Source organism: Caretta caretta, chromosome 3 (genome assembly GCF_965140235.1).
Source record: "Caretta caretta isolate rCarCar2 chromosome 3, rCarCar1.hap1, whole genome shotgun sequence".
Classification (NCBI taxonomy): Eukaryota; Metazoa; Chordata; order Testudines; family Cheloniidae; genus Caretta; species Caretta caretta.
The window spans coordinates 16333311-16345802 of record NC_134208.1 but is presented as its reverse complement, the minus strand read 5'-3'; positions in this window follow the sequence as shown (position 1 = coordinate 16345802).

Here is a 12492-nt window from a genome sequence, read left to right as displayed (position 1 = left end):
CAGCAAAGTGGGAATTATAATGACAAAACAATACAGAAGTGAGGATTTCACATCCCAGCTATTGATAAGTGAGTTCTTGCCAGACAGGATGCTATCAAACTAAGTTTCCTTTTACATCTTCTAGGCTCTTCCCTTTCTCTGGAGGTGATAGGCAGTATCAGGACAGGATTGTAGTCCTAGCAGCCCAATAGCACCTGATTTCAATGTGACTAGTTTGAAATGTGAGGATGTGACTGGTCGCTTCCCAGCTTAGGGCTGCCTCTGCTGCTTAGCCTAAGAACAGGGCCTCAGTCTGTCACAGTAAGAGAAGGCCCTTACACCGGCAGACAGTGATTTTGATTCTTTCTTTTATACCTCTATAACTAGCTAAGTGATAAGAATACACCTAAATTCTTAGAGTATAGGCCTTTACAGACAGGCCTGACAATCTATATCCTAACACCCAGCACAAGGATGTGCGATAAGACTGCAGTCAAGATTCTCAGCCCTGCCTAAATTCCCTAAAGCTGTCTCAAACGGGCAGCTGAGCACTTCCCCTATGCAAGAGCAGTGCCAAGGTGTGGCCCTAGTGAAAGCATCAACCCTGCCCTGTGGTGCTAAATTTTTGACACTGAACGGCTGTCAATAACCACATCCACCTCGAGATGTGCCCCTCGCCAGTTCCTCCGCAGCCTCTCTGCAAGGTGGATTGTGTAATACGGGTTTTCTGTCCACTGGGAATGGGACTTTATAGCAGATCCCGATGCCCTCATCAATCTGAGTGTGCAAGAGCAGCTGCATATGCCTGGTTAAGCATGGGATCAAAATGCTTTTTCACTGATTAATGGTCCAGGACCTTTGGGAAGGTGGAGTGGAGGGAACAATTCTGATTTGCACTACATGGCTGTGCAAGGGAGAAAGGGGTCGTGAGAACTCCCTTTGGCCTGCACATGGGCTGATTGCAGTCTGGGTCCAAATGCATAAGAGCAAGCAGTATTATACTCTCCCTCCTTTTCTGGAGCAGGTGGCCTCGAATGCTCAGAGCCTTGGTTCTACCGCTCCAACTTGCTGGCCACAGTAGCAGAGCCAGCACACGAAGGGTGGCAAAGGAGGGAATTGTGACTCAGAGGGGTATCCTTTGTGTTCCCCAGTGCTACCTGCGTATGCCTAAAGTGCAGATTTAGCCTATATCTGTAAAATGCTTTGAGATCCTCCAAAGGCGCTACATCACATATGATAAATGTAAGCCTTATAACTGTGATTGCTGACATTTCCCTACATAGAATTGACTTGCAGAATTAGTAATTGCTCAACAATTCTGGAGTTTATACACTGTAAAATTCACATTTCATTTCTGTGAACTACGAAAACTGTTGTGCCATGATTTTTTCATGACTCTGTCATGTGCTAGCCATCACAGCTTAGAGTAGGCTTGTTACATTGCCCCAAGGAAGATACATTTATGCAACAGCTGCATTTTAGAAAGGTAAGTTTGTCAAGAAAAATAAACCCCATGTTTAACAGTCACACAGTCTCTTAAGGATTGACATAAGCTAACGGGTTATCTAAACAACATTATCTAACATCTGTCTGGATAATCCAGTCTTCTTTCCCTAGATGGGGATTCGGAATTCAAAAACGTACAATAAAGTGTATTCAAAATCTAGGGGAATTTCCCTTAACCACTTCCCATTCTATTGCTTAAAAGATTTTTCTTTGGGGCAAATTCTGATAATTTCTATGCAGCTTCTTTCAGTGTTATTTTACAACCCTTCCTTTTTAGAAGAAGTGATTGTTAATGTCTTCCATTTGTAGGATAACATCTATAGTACTTTACAAATGAAAGCACTTTATTTTTGTACTATGATTTTCTTCCTAATACAGTAACTCCTCACTTAAAGTCGTCCCGGTTAACATTGTTTCGTTGTTATGTTGCTGATCAATTAGGGAACGTGCTTCTTTAAAGTTGCACAATGCTCCCTTTTAACGTCATTTGGCAGCCGCCTGCTTTGTCCACTGCTTACAGAAAGAGCAGCCGGTTGGAGCTAGCTGGTGGGGCTTGGAACCAGGGTGGACTGGCAGCCCCCCTATCAGCTCCCCACCCAGCAGGCTATTAATTGCCGGGCAGTTCAGCTGTCCCTGACCCCCACTGCCATGTGCTGCTCCTGCCCTCTGCCTTGGAGCTGCTCCCCGGAGCCTCCTGCTTTCTTGCAGAGTGAGGATGAAGAGGGATGCTAATGTCAGGTGGCCCCCCTTCCCCCACTCCTGTACCCCCATCTTCTGTACCGTATCTCCCCTGGGGGGCGGGGAGGGGACACGACTCTACAGGGCTCAGGACGGAGGGTGCTTGCTGGCAGCAGCTGCTGTCTCAATTTGATAATCTACTTAAAAAGGCAATGTACTTAGATTGGGGTCAGCATACTTAAAGGGGCAATGCGCGTCTCTGTCTCTCTCTGCCATGCTGTCTCCCCTCCCTCCATTCGTGCTGCCTTAGAATCATAGAATCATAGAATATCAGGGTTGGAAGGGACCTCAGGAGGTCATCTAGTCCAACCCCCTGCTCAAAAGCAGGACCAATCCCCAACTAAATCATCCCAGCCAGGGCTTTGTCAAGCCTGACCTTAAAAACTTCTAAGGAAGGAGATTCCACCACCTCCCTAGGCAACGCATTGTAGAGTGTGAGGCTACATTAACAACATGTTCACCTTTGAGGGCTAGTTCATACCACCCTCTGACTTCACCACCTCAACCAAGCTTCACAATCATCACTGCTGTGTACAGTATTAAATTGTTTAAAACTTATACTGTTTTATAATAACTACAGTGTTAAGCGAGGCGTTACTGTTTACAGTTTATATCTCAAAAGTGTAAAAGAACGCAAAAGCATGCATGCTTACTGTGCACATCTATATCTTTCACTGTTAATTGTTAATAAAATCTGTTTGCATATAGCTCAAAGGAGACTGGCGTGTGTTGTCTTGGAACGTTCAGCATCATAAAAGTAAACTATTGTCAGGAAAGCACTGGTCCCATGTTTGTAACTCAAGGAAAGATGGGTGTTATTTAAAGATGACAGCTGTCAGGGCTACTAGGTGAACTGTGCCTTAGACCCCTTTTAGTCCCTCTTGAGTGTGCCCCATAGGTGACAGACTTGGCTCCCTGTATCTCTCTCTGGGTGGAACCACACTGTCCAATCACTCTCAGACTGGATCTCTGGGCTGCAGCCCCTCTGGTTCCCAACCCTGTTAATGAACCAGGCCCAACTCAGTTTTGGCCCCTGTAAGAGTTCCCCTTCAGGAGTCCGCTACAACATCCATTTGCAGTGACAATGAAACTGCATAATCAAACCAAAGCATTATTTATTCATTCCTCAACGGTACAAAGCATTTAGGAAATTGGGTCAATTCAAGAAAAGGCTTAGACACAGATTTCCTTTCCTAAGCTTAGCCTCTCTCTATCCATAGCTCAGGGAGGTCCAGTTTATTCCCGTCTCTGAGCTGGGAGAGCCAGCCTCTCCTGCTCACAACATGCTCCCCGTGTTTCAAGGAAGGTGTCAGCTTTCATTTACTGATACCTCACCTTCCTCTCCTCCTCCGGCCAGCATTTTGTAGATTTAGGGTCCTTTGATCCCAAACTCAGCCTTGGAAAGCGCAGATCACACCAGCCTGGATGGAGCTGGATGGGGGATATTGCCCAGTAAACTGTTCTTCCGTTGTTTCCTCCAGGACACCCATCTGTGTCATTGTTTCCTTTTCGGTGGGCTTCTCACTCAACAGTCTCCTGTGATTTAACTCCTGGCATTCAGGCAGGTGAGTATGAAACATAACCTGAGGGGCATAGACTCCTTATCAAAAATACTACATGTAACGCCCTCATTCTCCACCACTGTGTCTAATGTTCCTGGTCCACAATACTGAAATATACAGTGCAGGGGAGTCTGGATCCAGGGTTTTGACCCAGGGCCCTTTCTAGGGGTTTGATGGAAGGCTTGAGTCCTATTCCTCATGCTGCATAGATAGGATCCTAGTAGGTAGGGATGGGAAACACACAGAGATCTTTGAATCGGTCTCTCTACGAAGACAGGCTATAAATCCAGCTCCGCAGAGTGATGTAAGCTGATGAGATAACCCAGCAGTTTGCAGCAGGGTCTACCTTAAGCCAGACAAATATAACCAAGAAACCCCTTCCAAGCCTGAGATTAATCCATACTGGGAGGACCTGTGCGTGGACCCTGCTGTCCCACAGCCATTTTGCCTCTCCCTCTCACAGCAGCCTGATCCTGAGCAAGGGGATGGCAGCCAGAGTTAACCCTTTGTTTACTGGAGACTTTGTATCACTCCTGTACCCTCTGACAAAGGCATATTAAATTGAGACCACGTTGGAGCCTTTCCAGTGTGGGTGGTTAATGACTGATGCTAGTGTACATAACAGCAGGTGTAGCGCGTGGCTCGTAAGAACCACCCTGCCCCAGAATTGTTTGGGCTGATACCATAATGCTTGCCTGGCGGATTGGGGGAGGGGCATCTGAGTTTGCACAGAGCAGCTTCCTCTAGAGATGGGCTGTAAAGGAAGCTTTCAGCTCTGGAATAGGGTTAAAATGAGGTTGCGGGTCCTGAATCAGGGCTGCAGTTCAGATCCAACAGCACAGCTAGCTCAAAAGATTCTGCCCCCTCCAAAATAAACTGGACAATCGGATCCTTCTGAGTCTTGGATCTGAGCTGGACTCAGAACCACAGGAGAAGGAATGGATCCCGGCACTCTAGGGCAATATTAATACTTCATAATAAAGGGGTTTGGATGCAGGATTCTAGTGGTTTCAGGTTAGGGTGCCCAGATAGCAAGTATGAAAAATCAGGAAAGAGTGTAAGGGGTAATAGGCGCCTATATAACAAAAAGCCGCAAATATTGGGACTGTCCCTATAAAATCAGGACATCTGGTCACCCTATTCCAGGTCAATTCTGACAAAAACAGAAAACTATGCAAGAGGCAGCGGTTAGGGTCTCAGCCTGTTAATATCTCTTCACTATATATTGCAGTGCAGAAATATATGGCAGTGAAAGCCAGATGGATGAGCATCTCAGGGAGCATCTGGAACAAGCGTAGGATCTCAGACACATGACCTGAATATTTCAGCTGTGGCTTTCTACTGCCACCTTGTGGGAAAATGAAAGTAGAGAACAGGGAAGACAATCAAAAATGCTGAACATTGCTTAGGTTTTGAAATGGGAGCTTAGCTCTTTTGAACACGTCCCAATGGTGGGTGCTGAGCACTTGAAAATCTGGCCCCTGAACGGATTGATGGAACAGACTTGTGCTTCTGTGAGCCGGTAGATGCAGAAATAGCTACTGTGAGAAAACAGCAAAGGCTGTAACTAAGGCCTGGTCTACAAAGTAAGGCCTTGTCTACAAAGCAAGGCCTGGTCTACAAAGCACTACAAGGTTAGGTTGATGCAAGGTACCTCACATCGACCTATTTATGTATGTGTGACCTCCCTTTGGAGCGCAGGAAGCGAAGCTCCCCAGCATTGAGGAGGATACCAGCCCCGCCCGTGCTCCACCCCGAGGCCCCCCCTCCTGCTCGGCATCTTCCCCCGAGGCACCCTCCACCCACCACTCGCTCCTCTCCACCTCAGGGGAAGAGGCGGAGCGGCGGCAGAGGGGGGTCTCAGGGGAGGAGATGGAGCCATGGTCCAGGGGACGGGGCTATGGTCCAGGTACTGGTGCCCCCCTACTTCTAGGGAGCTTCTGGCACTCGCGTGTAAGCCTCTCCAAACAGAAGACTCACACGCTGCCTATGCAGACCACCATGAGTGTCTCGGAGGCACCTGAGACAGAAATGCCTGGATGAACAACAAGGAGCAGGAAGAGGAGGGAGAACAGGTGTTGTGCAGCTTTCAAAGGTGAGCTTGGGAACTTACATTCATAACATAACAAACCAATGGACTTCACAGAGACACTGGTTTTCTGGCTCATTACAACAATTTAACACATCACACTGCCTGCTACCTATATTTACCAACTTCAAACCCTTTATGCATAACAATCTGTCCCCAGTTGCCCACTTTGTTTCAGTTGACCACCTCCAACATGTAATACCCTTTCTGCTTAACAATCTGTCTCTACTTCCATTTAGAAGAGACACTCTGCTTCCTTCCCCAGACCTGAAGAAGAGCTCTGTGTAGTTCCAAAGCTTGTACCTTCCACCAGCAGATGTTGGTCCAGTAAAAAATATTACCTCACCTACCTTGTCGCTCTCATAGAAAACTAGCCCTTTCTGTTAATATACTCCATGATAAGGTGGGTTGGTGCCAAAAGGTGTGTGCCAGCTGTCACCGCAATGCTGTATGAGAATTCCATTGCTGCAAATCCATCCACTATTACTTGCCCATTGCCAAGAGTCACAGTTTTCCACAGAAGAAGACAATTAATGGCCCTGTATTTGCATGACAACAGCCCCCAATATGGCTCTTCCTTCCAACTCCAAAATGATTTCCCACTAACCAGAAGCAATCTGGCATTGTAAGCTTCTAGAGTGCAGTCACCACGCACTTCTCCCATCAATGCAGATCTCATTCTGGTGTCCCTGCGCTGGAGGGTTGGAGCAAGCTCAACACACAGGTCCAGGAATGAGGCCTTTCGCATCTGAAATGTCTGCAGCCACTGCTCGTCATCCCAAACCTGCATTGCGATGCAAGGCTACCAGTCAGTGCTCACTTCTCAGGCCCAGAAGCAGCGCTCAACCAGCTGCAACTGTTCCGTGAACACCACCAACAACCTTGAGTTGTTTTTCCACTATGCCTCTCAGCAAACTGTCCTCGAAGATATCCTCATGGCCCTAGTTGTTGCAGTTCTTCTTGAGAGTCTGCAAATACAGGAGAATCATGTGTCCTGTGTTTGCAACATTCATGAGAACAGTGCATACCTCTGCATACGCCATGCTTCTGCCAGATGTGACAGAGACTGAAAAGCACCATGCGGGTTTATGGGTGTTTTTAAAAAATGGCATGACAGTTATGGGATATGGATGGTTTTATGGGATGGACAAAGTTACATACTGGGAACTTGACTCCTAGCTCTCAGAGATCCCAGGGCGAGTCATTACTGTCCCATAAAACACTGTGAAAGTGTCCCAAAAGGTATTGCACCCGAAGCTGGTGTGTGGCCCACTGAGATACCTAGGTGTGGTGCATCATGCTTTAAATTGACACCTGGTGAGTATGTGGTTCCAACAGAAGCCACCAAGTATGCATGTGCCCAAGTGGCAGCTATATTCCCATATAACTTGTGTCAGCCTTGATTTGTAGTGTAGCCATGACCTAAGACCAAGTAGGTGCTAAATCAGGTTACAGCTGGGATCCTATCTCTCTGAGCCACATGTAATATCCTGTCTGATCAGCAGCTGTATGTGAGATATCAGAAAGTGACTGATCACGTAGACTTTGTCCACAGTAGAACTTTCTACATAGCTTATCTCCTTCAGCTGCTTTAAAAGTTATCATAGGTCACACCTGCATTATTAAGGCTGATAGTGTAACAGCAAGAACTCATTTTTCCCATCACCATTTCAATTAAACAAGATTTAGCAACATTACTGAAGAGTGTCTTCCCACAACTCGGTGAACTATTGGTCTGAAGCAGTAGTTCTCTGTCTCACTTCCCTGTGTGTTAATTTTTGCCTTAGCCTTCCTAAACTTCAGGGGCTCAGATCCTTGTTAGGGGCTTTCTCTTCACCCCTCCCCTGGTTCTTGTCACGCAGACAGAGATCAGAAGCCTGGAACTGCAAAGTGCAGGCAATGTGATGTTTACTGGGTTAGTTTCAAGCAAGCCTATCCATAGCTCTGATGCCACAGAGTCTTTATCGGGGTCCCCGTTCCCACCTCCTCCTTCTTAGCAGGCATAACTATACCTGTAATGCATGCCCCGGTCCCACCCCTGACCATTTATGGTCATGCTCCATTTTGGAGGCTCGTGAGTCTGGATCCTTTGGTACCACCTCTTTTGTATCCCACGGGAGGGATAACGAGTGAGATTGTGCTTTGGTCAGGGACTGGCCTTTCTTTGGCTTTTGGTGTTTCTTATGCCTTCCCCCACATCCTCCTCACCCCTCCCGACTGGTTGCTTGACCTTATCGTGGGAGAGGAGTTGAGGCAGGACCGTCCTTCAGGTATACTCTCATCTATTAAACTCCCACTCTACCCAGCAACACTTTAGCTCTAGTCCTTCTCTTTTCTGATTATACTAACAAACCCATCTGCTTGGCCAGAAGCAACACACAGTGTCTTTGTTCTTTGCTCACACATATTAGTAAGGATGTAAGAATATAAAAAAAAATCAAACCCAAAATTCTATCTCAGGCTAACCACCAGGACTGCATACTATCGGGGGGGGGTCTCTGTATTTGGCTTACACAGCAAAAATTTCCCACCACAGCTATCACTGCATTGGTGCTAGCAACAGTGGGAGCACCCACGTAAACAAGTCTCCAGGCAGCCACCGGCATCGTAAGCCTCAGAGCAGGTCTACATGACATACTGGTTAAAAAGCTTACCTATAAAAATGCTTCCCCCACTGCAGCAGAGCCATTGATAGCAACGGGGGGAACTTTTGACTTTACCGTGACTTGTATCAGTGTGGAAGAAACAGTTAAAAGGAATGAAAACAGAGGCCAAATCACCTTGGTTATAGGCTCCTCATTAGGTTTCCAGGCCCTTTCTCAAGGGAGTGTCCATGGATATATTCATTAACATAAGGGTACCAGAATAAAGCAGGTTAATGTCATGAAATGCCCTTGCTCTTAGCCAAATGGTTATTAGTTCATGCACATTGCTCCGCACTAAACATTTCACTTTGGGGCTCTGAATGTTGATGGTAACAAGTGCCTCCCAGTTCAGCAGCTGAATCAAAAGGCAGAGTTCACAGCACAGGTCCTGATCCTCAAGTGGGGCTGAGCTGCTCTTGATGTAGGACCTGAAGAGGGGTGGCAAAGGTGGCTGAATGCCACTTTTGTCCTCCCCATGAGCTCTTCGGATATCAGGGGATAATTTGGCCCCCAGTATAAATTAGAGCACCGTGACAGAATGTACCCCTGGATCCTCACCCTACACACTATTATAATAATCTTTGTACAAAGTATGCCTTGTAAAGTATCATTGGAAAACACATAATTTGCTGGTACTGTCCTGGCAAAATGTGTGTGGCAACATTATATGTGAAGTTATAACATGCCAATGTCTGGTGTTAGTAACACACATTCCAAACCCCACAGCCCTGTCCAAACAGAGGCTGGCAAACAGGTCTGTCCTAAACAAAGGAATGTGCGCTCTGCTTATTGGCATTTAATCACTAGACAGAGTCATCAAGCATGAAGGGAAACAAACAAAAGCCAAACAGGTGAGAAAAATCCAGCAGGAAACGTCCTTCCACATAGATTCCTAGTGCCCAGCTGGAAATGTCTTTCCAAGAGAGGGAAAGAAACTATAAAAAAGCAGGACAAGCACCCCAGGTATCCCTCTCCCCCACATCACGCCCATCGCATTCACTGCTCATGATGTGGCAAAGGAAGCATTCATTGGACTTTAGGGGTTGGGTCCTGACCTAGAGGGTTTGGTTAGTAAGACTGCTCAAAGCATGTGGGGAGAACCTTTGCTTGACTCTAATATACAGTAGAACCTAGTTTATCTGAGCCTTCATTATCCAGCTCTCCCTATTAACCGAACCAGGCAGCCGGGCTCAGACTAACAGCCTGAGCCCCACCCATTCTCCTGATTATCCACATTTTTGATGATCCGATCTGGCCCTGGTCCCAGTTTGATCAGATAAATGGATCAGCTCCACTGTAGTTTAAGTTAGGTATTAGTAAATGTCTTGTCCTTTTTTTTCTTGTAATCATTTCTGACTTAGGCCTCATTCCTTGTACTCATTTAAAATCTCTTCGTGGTTAATAAACTTGTTTTACTGTTTTATCTAATCCAGTGTATTTAAATTGAAGCATCTCAATAATTATTTGAGATAAAATGGCATATTATTCCCTTTAAAGAATAACGGACTCAAAATATTTTGTACTGTCCAGGAGAGAGCTGGGCATTGCAGGACATACATTTCTTGCGGGGGGGGGTGGGGGGCGAACTAGGACTGGGTTTGTGTTGGGGTCACCCTGCAGTATAACCCAGGCTGGTGAGAACAGAGTGTAACCTGTGTGTGGCTGGCAGGTTGCCATTACCCACAGAACTCTGGGTGTGGCTGGCATGCTGGAAGGCTGTTTGTGAGCAGCCCAGGTGGGAGCTACTTCAGCAAGGCACTGTAAAGCACCCAACGTTGCAGGGCAGGAGTGACACAGCTGCTCATTAAGCTGGATTGTACCTTGGTATGTCACAAGCATCCTTGGGGCTTGTTATCCAAATTTCTAGAAGGCTTTATGCTAACTATAAACCAAACTCCCAGTGTGTTTTGAACGCATGCCAGGCTTACAGTAAACTGTGCATGACCTCTGTTCCTGGTTTCTGTAGGAAACAAATAATTGGTGCAGGTACTAGAAATCATTGGGGAACTAGATAAGAGAAAGGAAAATAAAGGTCTGTAATAAGACAGTGAAATCTGGTATAAACATGAGCCAAAATGAGCTCATACCTTTGGAACAGTGAAAATGTAAGCTGCAAACCTGTTCCCAGATTGGGTCAAGTATTATCCCTTTCTGTATAGTGCTGATCTATTTGGCGTTAATAAACTGATTGAGCTGAGTCATCTGATGGCTTATTGATCTATAATTTAAATCAAACCCTCCACAGGCTGCTCTAACTGACTCCATCTTGTAATGGCCCTCAAGGAACTGCTGGAACACAGTGCCCTCTGGCCAAGTTCCCACCCCAACATATCCCTCACTTGCTCCCTAGATGAGGAGCCTGGAAGAGGGTGGTGCAGTGCTGAATAAGTTAGAGCACCTCTGCATTGCCAGAGTGATTCCAAAGGGTATTGCAGGCCTGGAGTGTGACCTGACACATTTCACCTCCCCTCTTACGAAAATGGGACAGAATGCAAAGCACAGGGGAGCCTCACATTTCCTTCTATGGTTACCAGTCAAATTACACTTTGCCTACCAGAGAAAACAAGCAAGCAAGCCTGCCGCACTGCCTCCTTCCAACTCCAACCAGCGTAGTGGTCTCCGTCCAGTTCCCAATGGACACATGGCAATATCACAGAAGCCTCCACAATGACTGGGCGCGATTGTTGGCAGACTCAGCAGGGCTGATCATGCTGTACGGGAACTTAGGAGACCTGATTCTATTCCTGCCTTGGCCGCTGCTCTGCTGGGTGACCTTGGGCAAGTCACTTTCCCTCTCTGTGCCTCAGTTTCCCCATCTGTAAAATGGGGGAAATGATGGTGACCTTCCTTTGTAACACACATTGAGATCTACTGATTAAAAGAACTATATAACAACTAGGTATCAGTATTTGGAGACTGAACTACAGTCTCTTTCCTAGAGGTAGTCCCTGCAATCAGGGACTTTGTGGGGAAAACCAGTGTGACCCCCCTCCCCCTCTGCTTTAGTCAGTTTCTGGCTCAGTAGAAGACTTTGGCCTCCAGCTCTGTCATGCCAGCACTAAATTTATATGGACTGAGAACAAAATTCTCACGTTACTGCTCCTCAGCCCCGGACTGGCAGAGCAGTTCTCACCCCCTCCCTCGAAACACATTCCTTCCCCTAGTCTACAATGTTAATTTCTTTTCCTCTATCTATTGAACCCATTCCTAGCTGCTCAGCACCATAGGTTATTTTTTGTTTAGTCAACTCACCCTAAGTCAACCAATAAGGCACAGATCTGAAATTCCTCCTGTACATACAGTGAGGGAGCCATAAAATTCCATATGGTCCACAGGAGAGTTTCTGCCCTACAGCGTGAATTTCATTTTAAAAAAGGATGTTCCGACAGGAATGCTGATGGCATGAAATTGACAACTTGATGTGCACTAGTCCCTGTTTACTGTTTCCCACTTAACCCATCATAGCGAAGTAACTGATTGTTATCTGCCAGTGCTAAGTTACAAGTCCATTTTTCATAGATTCATAGAGTTTTAACGCCAGAAGGGGTCCACTGTGATCATCTAGTCTTACATCCTGTTTAACACAGCTCCCCCGAATTAATTCGTGTTTCAAGTCCAATAGCTGTGGTTGAACCAGAGTATAACTTTAAAAAAAATCCAAACTTGATTTTAAAATGTTCAGTGATAGAGAATCCACCACAACCCTTGGTAGGTTGTTTCAATGGTTAATTTCCCTCACTATTAAAAATCTGCACTTATTTCTTGTCTTAATTTGTCTAGCTTTCAACTACTAGCCACTGGATCTTTGTCTGCTAGTTTGAAGAGCCCTCTATTGTCAATTTTTTCTTCCCATGTAGGTACTTACAGACTGTGGTCAAGTCACCCTTTAACTTTCTCTTTGATAAGCTAAATAAATTAAGCTTCTTGAGTCTATAACTGAGACAGGCTTTCCAACCCTTTAGTCATTCTCATG